The sequence below is a fragment of the Rattus rattus genome, chromosome 15, assembly GCF_011064425.1.
Source record: "Rattus rattus isolate New Zealand chromosome 15, Rrattus_CSIRO_v1, whole genome shotgun sequence".
Taxonomy (NCBI): Eukaryota; Metazoa; Chordata; class Mammalia; order Rodentia; family Muridae; genus Rattus; species Rattus rattus.
This window is the reverse complement of record NC_046168.1, coordinates 30,642,668-30,657,380: the sequence shown is the minus strand read 5'-3', so window position 1 is coordinate 30,657,380 and position 14,713 is coordinate 30,642,668. Positions and strand designations below refer to the sequence as shown.

The 14,713-nt window shown below is 45.7% G+C and overlaps 1 pseudogene; it reads left to right on the top strand.

The window, feature by feature from the left end:
* The first annotated feature begins 291 nt into the window (after positions 1–291).
* On the top strand, positions 292–1,335 carry LOC116884954 (annotated as a pseudogene).
* The last annotated feature ends 13,378 nt before the right edge of the window (positions 1,336–14,713 follow it).

Below are 14,713 nucleotides of genomic sequence, written 5' to 3'. Positions count from 1 at the left end.
GTGCTCTCAAAGTCAACAGAAAGCAAGAGCTGCCATAGTCCTTTGAGAAGGTGCACTATGGCCACAGATACAGCACACAGAGCTGCCCCACCCCACGTGTAGGGGTAGAGAGGAGACTCAGGAGAGCTGTGTAGAAGAGCCTGCTCTTGTAGAGGGCTGGAGTTTGGTTCCCAACACCCATGTTGGGAAGCTCACAACTGTTTGCAACTCCATCTCTATGGGACCTTATGCGTCTGACCTCTGAGGGCACCTTCACTGTCATATCTGTACTATATGCTCAAAACTATACACATGGCTTTCTGCTCCTCCCTGTTGCAGAGACAGCCTTTTCCCGTAGACAAGATGGTAAAGGTTGGTGTGAACTGATTTGACCATAATGGGCGCTTGGTTACCAGGGCTGCCTTCTCTGCATCTGGCAAAGTGGAGATTGTTGCCATCAACGACCCTTTCATTGACCTCAACTACCTGGTCTACATGTTCCAGTATGACTCTACCCATGGCAAATTCAACGGCACAGTCAAGGCTGAGAATGGGAAGCTTGTCATCAACGGGAAGCCCATCACCATCTTCCAGGAGTGAGATCCCGCTAACATCAAATGGGGTGACGCTGGTGTTGAGTATGTCATGGAGCCTACCGGCATCTTCACCACCATGGAGAAGGCTGGGGCTCACTTGAAGGGTGGGGTCAAAAGGGTTATCATCTCCACCCCTTCAGCTGATGCCCCCATGTTTGTGATGGGTGTGAACCACGAGAAATATGACAACTCCCTCAAGATTGTCAGCAGTGCATCCTTCACCACCACCTGCTTAGCCCCCCCGGCCAAGGTCATCCATGACAACTTTGGCATTGTGAAAGGGCTCATGGCCATCACTGCCACTCAGAAGACTGTGGATGGCCCCTCTGGAAAGCTGTGGTGTGATGGCCGTGGGGCAGCCCAGAACAACATCCCTGCATCCACTGGTGCTGCCAAGGATGTGGGCAAGGTCATCCCTGAGCTGAATGGGAAGCTCACTGGCATGGCCTTCCGTGTTCCTACCCCCAATGTATCCGTTGTGGATCTGACATGCTGCCTGGAGAAACCTGCCAAGTGTGATGACATCAAGAAGGTGGTGAAGCAGGTGTCCGAGGGCCCACTAAAGGGCATCCTGGCCTACACTGAGAACCAGGTTGTCCCCTGCGACTTCAACAGCAACTCCCACTCTTCCACCTTTGATGCTGGGGCTGGCATTACTCTCAATGACAACTTTGTAAAGCTCATTTCCTGGTATGACAATGAATACGGCTACAGTAACAGGGTGGTGGACCTCATGGCCTACATGGCCTCCAAAGAGTAAGAAAGCCTGGACCACCCACCCCAGCCCAGCAAGGACACTGAGAGCAAGAGAGAGGTCCTCAGTTGCTGAGGAGTCCCCATCCCAACTCAGTCCCCAACACTGAGTATCTCTCTCACAACTCCATCCCAGACCCCATAATAACAGGAGAGGCCTAGGGAGCCCTCCTCACTCTCTTGAATACCATCAATAAAGTTCTGCTGCACCCCCCTCCCTGGCCAAATAACTATATACAAAATACACGTACATAATGAAAATGGAATACAATCTTAAAAAGTCTCTCATGTAATTATACAATATTTAAGATGTACTTATGGAGCCAGTGGTTCAGCTCAGTAGGTAAGAGCGATTGCCTAGCATGAACCAAGTACTGTGTTTGATCCCAGCACAGCATAAACCAGGCACGGTCACAGCGCCTGTAATCCCAGCACTTAGGAGGTCAGGGCAGGAGGCCAGGAGTTCAAAGTTTTCCTTTGCTATATAGTAAGTTGGAGGCCATACCTTGTCTCAAAATTAAAAAAAAAATGCTTCTGTTGAGCGCACCCTAAAATTGCAGGAATATATGAGTAGACATACTTTGCAAATAAAATGAGAAGCAGCTGATGAAAATGGCCTGTGTCTTAAGTTCAAACGTAACCTGACAACCTCCAGTGTGACTTGAAGTGAAGGATGTCACTCATGAATTGCCAGAAGTGTCTCAGCCAACTGTGACCTTTTATCCCCCTCTGAACATGTAAGATGACAGAGGCCTCACAGAAAGGTTCTGGCTGCTGTTATCAAGGTCCAAGGCTCTGCTGACTGAATGTCTGCTTAAATGTTGTCTTTCCTGATGAGTTTTCACTTACACCTCCACCACAGTGTGCTCTCTCTCTCTCTCTCTCTCTCTCTCTCTCTCTCTCTCTCTCTCTCTCTCTCTCTCTCTGCAGGTCACAGGTCAGTCTTTGGTATCCTTTCTCAGTTGTCATTCACCTTGTCTTTTGACACAGTATCTGTACCGGGAACCTGGTGCTCACCCTTAGGTGATGCTCCCTGGCCAGTGAGCTGCAAGAACCTTCCTTTCTCCACCTCTCTCCTGCTGGGATTGCAGACATGAACCGCGCCTGGCTTTTTCTCAGGCAACTGAGTCAATTTTATTGATTTATGTCATGTTGCTATGGGGTTAAAACTTTGAAAAAAGAGTCACAGTGGATTTTCACTAGTTCCATATTTAGAGGTTGCAACTCCCACCCCCACATGTTTGTTTTCAACTTATACATTTATGTAAAATGCTCTGTCATGTGTTTGTACTATATGTCATACACCTGATGTTGTTTCTTAACAGGACCCAACTAGCACATCTTCAAGTTTAAGAAGGTCTTCTGTGATTCTGGTGATCTCAGTACTGTCTTGGAAAGCTACAGAACATGAAACGAGATCCTGGCAAAACATCTAAAGTTAAAAGTATTTTTGTTTGTTTGTTTGGTTTGTTCTTTAAAGACAGGGTTTCTCTGGGTAGCTCTGGCTGTCCTGGACTATCTCTGAAGACCAGGCTGGTCTTGAACTCACAGAGTTCCATCTGCCTCTCCCTCCTGAGTGCTGGGATTAAAGGTGTGCATCAACATGCCTGGCCTTAAAGTTAAGGTCTTTAAAGTGAGAATGCTTTCAAGTTTCGAATGGCCAATCTCCTGCTTTATTTCCACTGTTATGTGTGAAACGCAATGTCCTGGACTTGGAGGAATGCTTGGTTCTGAATACACTCACTAGAATGGCTGGAGAGATAACTTAGTGGTTAAAGAGCACTGCTGCACTTGCAGGGGACCCAGGGTCAGTCCCAAATATCCAAAAATGGGTGTCTCATAACCCCGGTTACAGTGAATCGGATGGCCTTTTCTGGTTTCTGAGGGTACCTGCATACACATGGTATATGAATTTGTATTCATGTACCCAGGACCCCATGTGTACACATAAAATAAAAAAATGAAATCTTAAAAACACAAACAAAACAACATGAAAGTGGAGGATTTTTTTTTCGGTGAGAATGTTGAGAAATTGGGAGTCTTGTACTCTCGAGCAGGAAGGTAAGCTGCTTTGACTCCGGAGAAGCCCTTGTGCATTCCCTCCAGTAGTGTAAAGCCTGCAGTTAGCATATGGTCAGCTATCCTCCAATGGTATAAAGCCTGCAGTTAATACATGGTCAGCTATCCTCCAATGGCGTAAAGCCTGCAGTTAATACATGGTCAGCTATCCTCCAATGGTGTAAAGCCTGCAGTTAGCACATGGTCAGCTATCTTCCAATGGCGTAAAGCTTGCAGTTAGCACACGGTCAGCTATCCTACTGTAGGTACCGGGTGTACCTGTACAAGCAAAACCTCAACTGCTTGTGTCCCAGTGTTCATTGCAGTGCAATGCCCAATGCCCTCAAAGTGGCAAAACCCAAGTGTCCACCAACAATGACTGGATGGCTAGGATGTCCACAATAATGGGTGAATCTTGAAAGCATGGATAACATAAGTCAGACACTGCAGAACAAATATTGCAGGACTTTACTTACACGGACACCCAGAATAGGCAAAGTCGCAAAGAGAGATGGTTGGTAAGAAGCTTCTCTGGGACTAAGGAAGGGGATTGGTGTGTTTTGGACTGAGGCAGGGAGTTGATCTGTTTACGCTTAGTGGCTATGGAGTTCATATTTGGAAATGATGGTTTGACAATTCTATATAGTGTTGTGACTATAAGGAATGTTACTAATTAGATAAATGGTTACAATGGGATGGTTCATAGGACCAACCCTGCTCAGGAGGCTGAGGCAGGAGGACGACGTAAGTTCAGTGCTGAGCAGGGCTACATAGTGAGGCTGCCTCACACAGAGAGACAAAAACAGTCAGAATGGCAACTTTTATATTTTATGCCTTTTGTCACAACTTTAATAATGTACCCAAACTCATTGAATTGTGTGCTTTAGGTGGGTATGTGAACTAAATCTCAACAAAGTAGTTGCTTACACCCTAGGCATATTTTCCTTGGTCTGCATTCAGGCCAGAGAGAACACTTGAGCTGGAATACTAATGAAATGTGAGTTGTTGGAGGAACGAGCTAAACACAGCTGAAGAGATTCGGAAAATTACCTTAGAACTCTCCGGGTTTGAGATGGGGATGGCCACAGGACATGCATGATTAACAACAGTGACTCAGATTCTCCCAAGTCCCCAGAGCGGTGGGCAAGGCTATGATACTCACAGGCCACATTTACTAACCTGCAGTGCTCTGGAGAGAAGCCCCCAGATGTGACAACTCAAGCAGGTTTTGGTTGGAAGGTTTAGGATGGCCACATTTTGAGTTCACATGAATCATGGAGAGTCTGAGAGATAACGGAGAACTAACCCATCTCACCCTTCTGTCAGATGCTGGCTCTGGGACAGTGATGGATTGGATGATTTTTTTTAATGTGCCTGTGCAGTTACAGGCGTGGCCCTTCAGACTGTCCGCAATGTGGAGAAGACGACACTATTCATTCACCCATGCAGCAGCACAAAGGGGCCCACCCCAAGAAAACAACAATACAGCCCCCAGAACAGACCAAGCAGCTGCTCATCAATCTGGTGCGAGCTGCAGGTTGCCTGACTAAATTACTGATGAACAGGCAGACAGCACAATTTGTCAGTCAGCATTGAGCTTAAGTGAGCAGAGACACACGTAAAGCCAGCAAAGCTATTGTAATTAAGAATTATAGACACCAGGCTTCACAAGCTTTCCTCAGTTAGCAGCGACCCAGCTCCAAGGAGATAGGAGGGATCTGGAGCAGAATTAATCTCAGAGAAAAGCCTGCCTGCTCTACATTTCAATCACCTTTCCATGTGGGGATCCGGGGGAATGCAGGTTATTTTCCCCCGTTAGCTTTTCCCCTCTTTCTTTGTCTTGAGACAGGGTCGTGCTACGTAACCCTTGTTGGCTTGTCACTCATTATATAGCTCATTTGGCCTGGAAGAAGAGCAATTCTGCTTCTACCTTCTAAATGCTGGGATTGTAGGCATGTGCAACCATGCTCAGCCCTATTCGCTTTTGTTAGACCAAACATTTTTTTATCCTATCTACTAAGAACTGAATGGTGATAATAATAAACTAATGATTAGGTAAAATAACATCTGACTCATTTTATGCGTATGAATGTTTTGCCTACATAAATGTGTACCACATGTATGCAGTCCCTCAGAGATCAGAAGAGGGCACCTCTGGAATTGGAATAGCAGACGGTTGGGAGGGGCGTGTCAGTGCTGGTAACGGAACCTGAGTCCTCGCAAGAGCAGCACGCGCTCCTAACTGCTGAGCCATCTCTTAAGCTCCGAAGGAAAAGAAGGGGCCCATGCTGACCTCAAACTTGTGATCCTCCTGTCTCTGCCTCTTCAGCATATCTCATGCTGGAGTGTGCCACCAATACTGCCTGGATTTCCTTGTAACTTTTTATTGATACTTTGTGAGTTTCACATCATCCCAATCCCATTCATCTCCTAGTCCTTTTGTACCTGCCCTCTGCCCTTGCAACCTCTCCCTCAAAAGAAAATGATAATAATAAAAGAACAACATCATCAACAACAATAAAACCCAATCTCACTGTGGAAGCTGTAGTGTGTCCAAGCATACCTGTGTGTACCTGTTTATACTGTGTATCACTCAGTGTACCCTTTTCTGTGTATACTTGTTTATACTGTGTATCACTTAGTGTACCCTTTTCTGTGTATACTTGTTTATACTGTGTATCACTCAGTGTACCCTTTTGTCCACACATCTTTACATCCAAGTCTGTGATGCTCCTGCCTCATCTGCTCCAGTGTTGGGACCAGGAATGAGTACCACCGTGCCCAACTTAATTTATTTCAATGGTGGTTGGAGAATTGTGGGCACTAACATGTACGCAGATGCTGAGTGGAGAGAGTAGGTCAAATGCCAAGTGTTAACAAGGTGTTGACACAGGACCACATACAAAACATAGACAGAGAGAGGCAGGTAGATCAATGGAATAGAATTGAAGACCCAGAAATGAACCCACACACCTATGGTCACTTGATCTTTGACAAAGGAGCTAAAACCATTCAGTGGAAAAAAGACAGCATTTTCAACAAATGGTGCTGGTTGAACTGGAGGTTAGCATACAGAAGATTGCAAATTGACCCATTCTTATCTTCTTGAACAAAGCTCAAGTCCAAGTGGATCAAAGACATCCAAATAAAACCAGATCACTGAAACTATTAGAAGAAAGAGTAAGTGGGGAAGACCTTCACATACATGGGCACTGGGGAAATTTCCTGAACAGAACACTGATGGCTTATGCTCTAAGATCAAGAATCAACAAATGGGACCTCATAAATTGCAAAGCTTCTGTAAGGCAAAGGATACTGTCATTAGGACAAAACAGCAACCAACAGATTGGGAAAAGATCTTTACCAATCTACATCTGATAGAGGGCTAATATCTAATATATACAAAGAACCTAAGAAGTTATACTTCAGAGATTCAAATAATCCTATTAAAAATGGGGTACAGAGCTAAACAAAGAATTCTCAACTGAGGAATATAGAATGACTGAGAAGCGCCTACAGAAATGTTCTACATCCTTAATCATCAGGGAAACGCAAATCAAAACAACCCTGAGATTCTATTTCACACCAGTCAGAATGGCTAAGATCAAAAACACAGGTGGCAGCAGATGCTGGCAAGGATGTGGAGAAAGAGGAACATTTTTCCACTGTTGGTGGGTTTTCAAGCTAGTACTACCACTCTGGAAATCAGTCTGGTGGTTCCTCAGAAAATAGGACATGGTACTACTTGAGGACCCAGTTATACCTCTCCTGGGCAAACACCAAAGAGATGCTCCAACATATAACAAGAATATAACATGCTTCACTATGTTCATAGCAGCATTATTTATAATAGCCAGAAGCTGGAAAGAACCCAGATGTCCCTCAACAGAGGAATGGATACAGAAAATGTGGTACATTTATACAATGGAGTACTACTCAGCTATTAAAAACAATAACTACATGAAATTCTTAGGCAAATGGATGGAACTAGAAAATATCATTCTGAGTGAGGTAACCCAGTCACAAAAGACCACAAATGGTATGCACTCACTGATAAGTGGATGTTAGCCCCAAAGCTTGGAATACCTAAGAAAAAATTCACAGATCATATGAAGCCCAAAAAGGAAGACCAAAGTGTGGATGCTTCATTCCTTCTTAGAAGGGAGAACAAAATACTCACAGGAGGAAATTCAGGGACAAAGAGTGGAGCAGGGACTGAAGGAAAGCTCATCCAGAGACTGTCCCACTTGGAAGATCCATCCCATATGCAACCACCAAACCCTGTCACTATTGCTGATGCCAAGATGTGCTTGCTGACAGGAGCCAGATATGGATGTCTCCTGAGAGGCTCTGCCAGAGCCTTACTTATACAGATGAGGATGGTTACAGCTAACCATTGGATTGAATAAGGGGACCCCAATGGAAGAGTTAGAGAAAAGACCGAAGGAGTGGAAGGGGTTTGCAACACCATAGGAAGAACAACAATATCAATCAACCAAAACCTCACCAGAGCTCCCAGGGACTAAACCACAATCAATGAGTACACATGGAAGGATCCATGACTGTAGCCACATATGTGTCAGAGGATGACCTTGTAGGTCATCAATGGGAGGGAAAGCCCTTGGTCCTGCAAAGGTTCGTTTCTTCAATGTAGGGGAATGCCAGGGCATTGAGGTAGGAGTGGGTGGGTGGGAGTGGGAGCATCCTCATAGAAGCTGGGGAAGGGGGAAGGGCGGTCTGGGAGACGGGGGCAAAAGGGGATAACATTTGAAATGTAAATATATAAAATATCCAAGAAAAATAAAATTATTTTTAAAAAAAGAGAAGAGAAAAGATAAAGCTGTTTGTTTTCCCTTGAATTAAGATGTGCCATACTCTAAAGGACGGAGATCTTCATCCCACATCCACTGTGTGAGGAGGTAATCACACCAGGAGGCAGAGCTCTCGTGATTAGCACCTTCTGCCCTAGAGAATGCCTGCCGTGGGAGGGCACCTCCAATAAGGAATGAGCTCCTACCAGACTGCTGTGGCCTTGACAGGGGTCTTCTTTCTCAGCCTTTACAACATGAGGCACACAGGGAGGCTCTGCGGAGAGGTTTTCAGCCCAAGTGAACTGAATGAGATGAGACCAAGTTCTGAATTGTGATGGTAACAGCAAAGAGATTTCTCTGAGAAACCCTGACGGATGCACAAAACCCTGACCTTGACAACCGACCTTCTCTTTTGACTCAGTCACATTGGACTCACAGGTTTTTTTTTTCCCTTGGGAAGTTCCCACGGAAAGATGTGTGAATCTACCCAAATTGGTCCACTTACATGGGTAAAGGTTTGCTTTGGGTGGCAGTTACTCTTCTGTGTAAGCATGGCTAGGCCACAAAGCCCAGTTATCTAAAACATGATCTTGAGTGTGTCTGCCAGAATGACGTTGACATTTATCCATAGACTGGGTAATGTAGATCATTCTCCCAACTGTGGGCAGGCGCCATTCAGGTTGGCTCTACCTTGAGTAGGACACAGTCTCCGTGTGCACTGGGACACTGTGTGTTTCCTTTCTCAGGACCGGAGCTGGACCACTGAAGCTCCCACGTCTCCACCCTGGGGGCTGTGTGTGGGATGATGCGATTCCTTCAAATGATCCTCTTGCTGCATCTATCTCCAGTCAGTCCTGCTTACCTGGAGAATCCACTTTGCAGGAAATAACCTACAATTCCAGGACCCACCTCCTCCTGCTGTGTAGGTCTAGGACTACAGTCTCCACCTTTCCCTTTTGTTTTAAGACAAGGTCTTACTACGTAGGCTGAAGAGGACTTGAACTTGAAATCCCCCTGCTCAGCTTCTGGAATAGCTGGGATTACATGCCAGCACCATTAACCCAGGCCCTAAGGCCTTGAGATGGAAATGGAAATGTTCACCTTGCTTCTAGAAAGAAGCTTTAAAAAGAACGCTAGAGAGATAGCTGAGTGCTTAAGGGCATTTGAGGCTCTTGCAGAGGATCTGGGTTTGGTTTCCAGGGCTTACGTGGTAGCTCACAATGGTCTTTGCCAAGGAAACCAGCTGTCTCTTCTGGCTTTAATAGCTACCAGAATGCACATACATGCAGGAAAAACACCCATGCACATACAACAAAAATACCTTATATAGGGTAATTTTTATTGCCCCCTTATTGATCACAATTGTGTATAAATCTATAATTGGCAAGATCATTTGTGATAGCTTATGCTCACATAATACCTTGGTGAGTCTGAATCCCTGTGTGATTCTGCTGAGCACATCCTCATGCCAGTCTATAACTTATGTCTTGCCCACAAAGGTCAATGCACAGGAGGGGACAGAGTTGTTTGGAAGTCCAAGATCCATCCAGGAGTGATTTCCTCCAGGGCAGAAAACCATCACCTGTGGCCCAGATCCACTCTGACTTTATAAATAACAGTAGTGCCCAGGTTCACTTGTCACACTTCCTCTGGGGCTGTTTCCTGTCTCAGCGACAGAACTGAGTCGTGACAGCAGAGCCCTCAAGGACTAAAACTCTCTGCCAAGTCCTTGATAGAGAAAGGATGCTGCCTCTTGCCTACTTCTGGACATGCAGATGAAAGGACAGGGTGGGGTACGTCAGGACAGGGAGAGAGGTTGCCTTTGACAATCATCACAAGTAAGCCCTTTAACAAGGACACCACTTTTTCAGTTCACATTCCAATGACTGGAACTCAGGGCAGCGTTACATGTCATTGTGGGGGTGGGGGTGTGTGGTGGAGGCGGAATAGGGGTGGGGGCAGTCAGCAGCTGTGTAGAAGAAGGAAAGAGAAATAGTTTGGAGCAATGTCTGTGGCATCAGCCTATGTGTGGGTTTGGCTGCTGTCCTCTCTCCAGTTATCCCTAGTGGGGCAACAGATGTTGGGAATGAGTGTCTCGGCTCTCCCAATAACACCTGAGTTAGTTCCTCAGCTTGTAGTCATGACCAGATACCTGGCAGAAAGCAACCTGAGGGAGAGATTCTTTTGTATGGCTCATAGTTTTGGTGTACTTCAGCATGGGTTGGGGGCAGGGAGATGGGCTTAGCTCATGGCTGTGGCAGCAAGAACATGAGGCTGCTTGCTCAAATCTTGGCAGGTAAGAAAAGAGACTGAATAGGAAATAATTCTATGGCAACCCCCTAGTTCTGCTCCTTAGCGTTCCACTGCGTCCAGCTGGGTACTACCTCCCAAAAGGTGATTCTGCAACTTCCCCATACCACACCACCAATGGTAGACCAAGTGTTCAATGCGTGAGCCTATGGGTGCTTCTCACATCCTTGCCCAGAGCAGGTCCTCTAAGCACCCTCGCTCTGACCAGTATGGCCCACCCTCTTCTGTCCTCTCTGCTCAGTCACTGCCCACAGGTGCAAGTCCATGGGGCGGTGTTGGAGGGAGCATTACTGGAACACGGACTCCTCTGTTCCAGAGAATGCACCGCCGCTACACAAGTTCTGGCTCAAAGAGCCAGAAACGCAGTGTGGTGCAGGGAAAGCTTTGATCACATATTTGGAATGCGGAGCTTAATGGTACCAATCTCTGAAAATCAAATGAACTCTTGTGGGAGCAGCACAGGGCCAATGAATAAAATTATATAAAACAATTTCATACTTGACATTTACTGAGAGGGGCTTAACTTTTCCTACATATTTTAGTCTGTTCAGCTGGTATTATTTATTCATGTCTCTTTTCCCATTTGGTTCTCAATTTATCTTTTGGGAACTCAGAATTAAACTGTAAAAATGTATATATGCTAGACACTGTTTTATGTGCCTTCAACGGGGAAGTCATCAAAATCTTGAACAGAATAAGATCCAGCCTATTACAAGGGTGATTTAGCGGAAATAAAATAGAATGTTTAACTCGGAGGAGCTGGAAAGAAATGAGATTTAGGAATATGAAATTGAATAATCAGGTAGTGAAATGACAGTGGTCCCTTGGAAAGAATTTCAGGAGGTCAAGACTATTGACCCAACCGAGGGCTCACAATGACCCTGCAGAACAAGACCAGCTTCCCGTTCCAGTGACAGTGAATTGGTCCTCAGTCCGAAAGATGTTAATAGAGAACTTTAGTGTCCTCTGTCATCTCCACCACATGGCCATTGAGGTAGGGAAAAGATTAATGCTCACCATATGAAAACAGAAGCAACAATCTACCAAATTCAGGGAACAGGGCAGTTTCTGATGCAAACCCTGGAAGTCGACACTTACTTAGGTATTCCATGGGGTGAGGGGTGTTTGCACGTAGACAGGAGTGGGAGTCTGTGAGAGACAATGGGAGAGAAGTCAGAGAAGGAAAACACATACCGTGAAAGTGGAAGCCAAAGGTTTCCAGGGATAGAAGGAAGAACCAGGCATAGGGGTCTTGAAAGAAGAGAAATGCATTCCTTCCCAGAGGCTGGGAATCTGAAATAACAATGCTGGTAGGGCCACATTCAATTAACGTACTGCAGTGGGATTCGTCCTGGTCCTTTCTTCTCTTCTGGAGGTTGTTGGAAATGCAGGGTATTACTTGGCTTCTAGACACATGGCTCTGATCTCTGATCTCTGCCTCTGCCATATTCTCTCCATCCAATCATCCATCCATCCATTCATCCACCCATTATCTATCTATCTATCTATCTATCTATCTATCTATCTATCTATCTATCTACCTATCTATCTATCTATCTATCTATCTATCTATCTATCTATCTATCTATCTATCTCTGTGGATTCTTTTGTGTGTGTGTGTGTGTGTGTGTGTGTGTGTGTGTTTGTTTATGGACACCCATGCTGACTACAAGATGGGTGCCTGAGTCATACAATGATTCAGTGATGTCAGACTTTAGACCATTTCTCAGGTAATGAAGTTTAATCACCAGGAGGTAAGGTGGAATGAGGAAAGCACAGCTGAGTGCCTGGGATGGTGGGAGAAGACAGGCCTAGCTGCCCACCCAGAGCGATATATATGTATATGAATCCTACTGTCTCCACCCTCCACAGCACTGGGGTTCAGGGCACTCATGTGGCTATGCTTGGCTTTTTTTTTTCTTTTCTTTTTTTCGGAGCTGGGGACCGAACCCAGGGCCTTGCGCTTACTAGGCAAGCGCTCTTCCACTGAGCCAAATCCCCAACCCCATGCTTGGCTTTTTATGTGGGTGTTGGGGATTCAAACTCAGGGTCTCATGCTGGAGAAGCAACTGCTTTTACCCCTGAGCCACCTTATCAACCCCAGTAACAGTTAACAGTTATTAACTATTCTTCCCTGATGGTCTTGGGAACATACACACACACACACACACACACACACACACACACACACACACACACACACACACACACACACACACACACACACACACACACATCAGACTGACCTGACCAGGACACAGATCTGTCTTAGCGTGGGACCTGGGAAGAACTGTCACTACTTCTCCGGCCTTAGAGTCCTTGTGTATAAAACAGAGTTGTGGGAATAAACCTGCTAACACGTGCTTTAAAATAAGGGTGGAACCAATGAGGGCACGGAAGACTTGTGCCATTGCTCACCTGTGTTAGAGATGAGATCACAGTGCATGAGGTGGTGCTTTACCTCAGGGTAGAATGTGATGCACGTGTAGCATATGCTAGAAAAACGCACACTCAGTGGGGAGCTGAGCTGCGTCTTCACATAGGCACCAATGCAGGACACACAGGACTCCAGGGCAACTGGTGTCTCTGATGCCCAGAGGTAGCCCAGCCCCTCAGCAGGGCACACACTGTGCTTTGTTGTCTCTCATTTTGATCAACAAAATCAAATAGTTTGCTGGTTAAAATATTTTTAGTTTTATAAAAATGCATATATGCATTATTTACCATTGTAGGGCTAGAGATAGATGTCAGTTTATAGTGTGCTTCTCTAACATACAAGAATTCCTGGGTTCAATCCTTACCAGGCATAGTGACTCACACCTGCAATCCCAGAACAACGGAGAGAAAAACAGGAGGATCGAGGTTGCCCTCTGCTGCAAGTGAGTTCAAGGTGGGGGTACACAAGATGGTCTAAAAAAATCAGTGAGCACTTAAACCATTTTAAGTGTAGGATTTAGCAGTAGTAAGTCTATTCACACCATCGCGAATTCAATGCTCATTCTGTAAAATTGAAACTCTGCCTGCTCATTCAAATCCTCATTCTCCACCCTCCTGGGCTCTGACCACATTTTACTTTGTGTTTCTATGTGGTCATTCTCCTTGTCCTGTGCCTCTCTCTCAATCTCTCTCTCTCTCTCTCTCTCTCTCTCTCTCTCTCTCTCTCTCTCTCTCTCTCTCTCTGTCTCTCTCTCTCTCTCTGTCTCTGTCTCTCTCTCTCTGTCTCTCTCTCTCTCTGTCTCTCTCTCTCTGTCTCTCTCTCTCTCTCTCTCTCTCTCTCTCTCTCTCTCTCTCTCTCTCTCTCTCTCTCTCTGTGTAGAGGCTTGCACACAGAGACTAGAGGCCTAGAAATACATGTCTCCCTTTTCTAGGTTTTGAGGTCGAGTCTTGAGATAGAGTCCTCATTGAACCCAGAGCTCATTGTTTTGGTATCTTTATAGGATCTACCCGTCTCTGCCTCCTAGTGTAGGGGGTCACAGGCATGTACTGTGGTACCCTGCTCCTGACCTGGGTGCTTGAGATCTGAACACAGGCCCTCATGCTTGCATATCAGACACTTTGCCCACTGAGCAAGCTCCCAGTCCCTGGTGCCTTGTCTTTTGTCACTGAATTTTTTCATTTAGCATAATAACCTCCAGGTTTTCCCATGCTGCTGTAGGTGGCAGGATTTCCTCCCTAAAGCTGAGCGATGTCCTACCTACTAAGGACATGGACCATGTTTTAAGACTTTATCAATCCTCGTATGGACTCTTGAGTTCGCTTCCATTTCCTGGTTATTGTAAACGATGCTCTGTGAATCTGTAGGCACACATATATCTGCAGACCCTGTAGCGTTTAGAAACCATTTCACAGACTTTTCTGCCACTTAAGAAACAGACTTCATGATCTGTTACAGCTTTGTGACACAGGTTTCAAGGCTACAGCAGTGTTTCTTTCCTAGAGCAGACCAGAGCAGGCTACAAACATGCAGGTTCTGTATTCATGGTCACGGGTGGTAATGGTCCTTCGTGCAGATGTGGACCATGGCTGAAAACATTTAGCCAGCCTCTCCAGACAAGCGTGTGCTTTAGAAACCATCAGGGAGTACTTTTTCCTCACTTCTTTTTCAGGCTGTACAGGAGTGTCTGCTGTGTGTGGGCTCTGAGGTATTCCCTGCTGTTGCCTGTAGTCATGTAGTCTCTCTTCTCACTTTTCTCCCTCATTTAAATT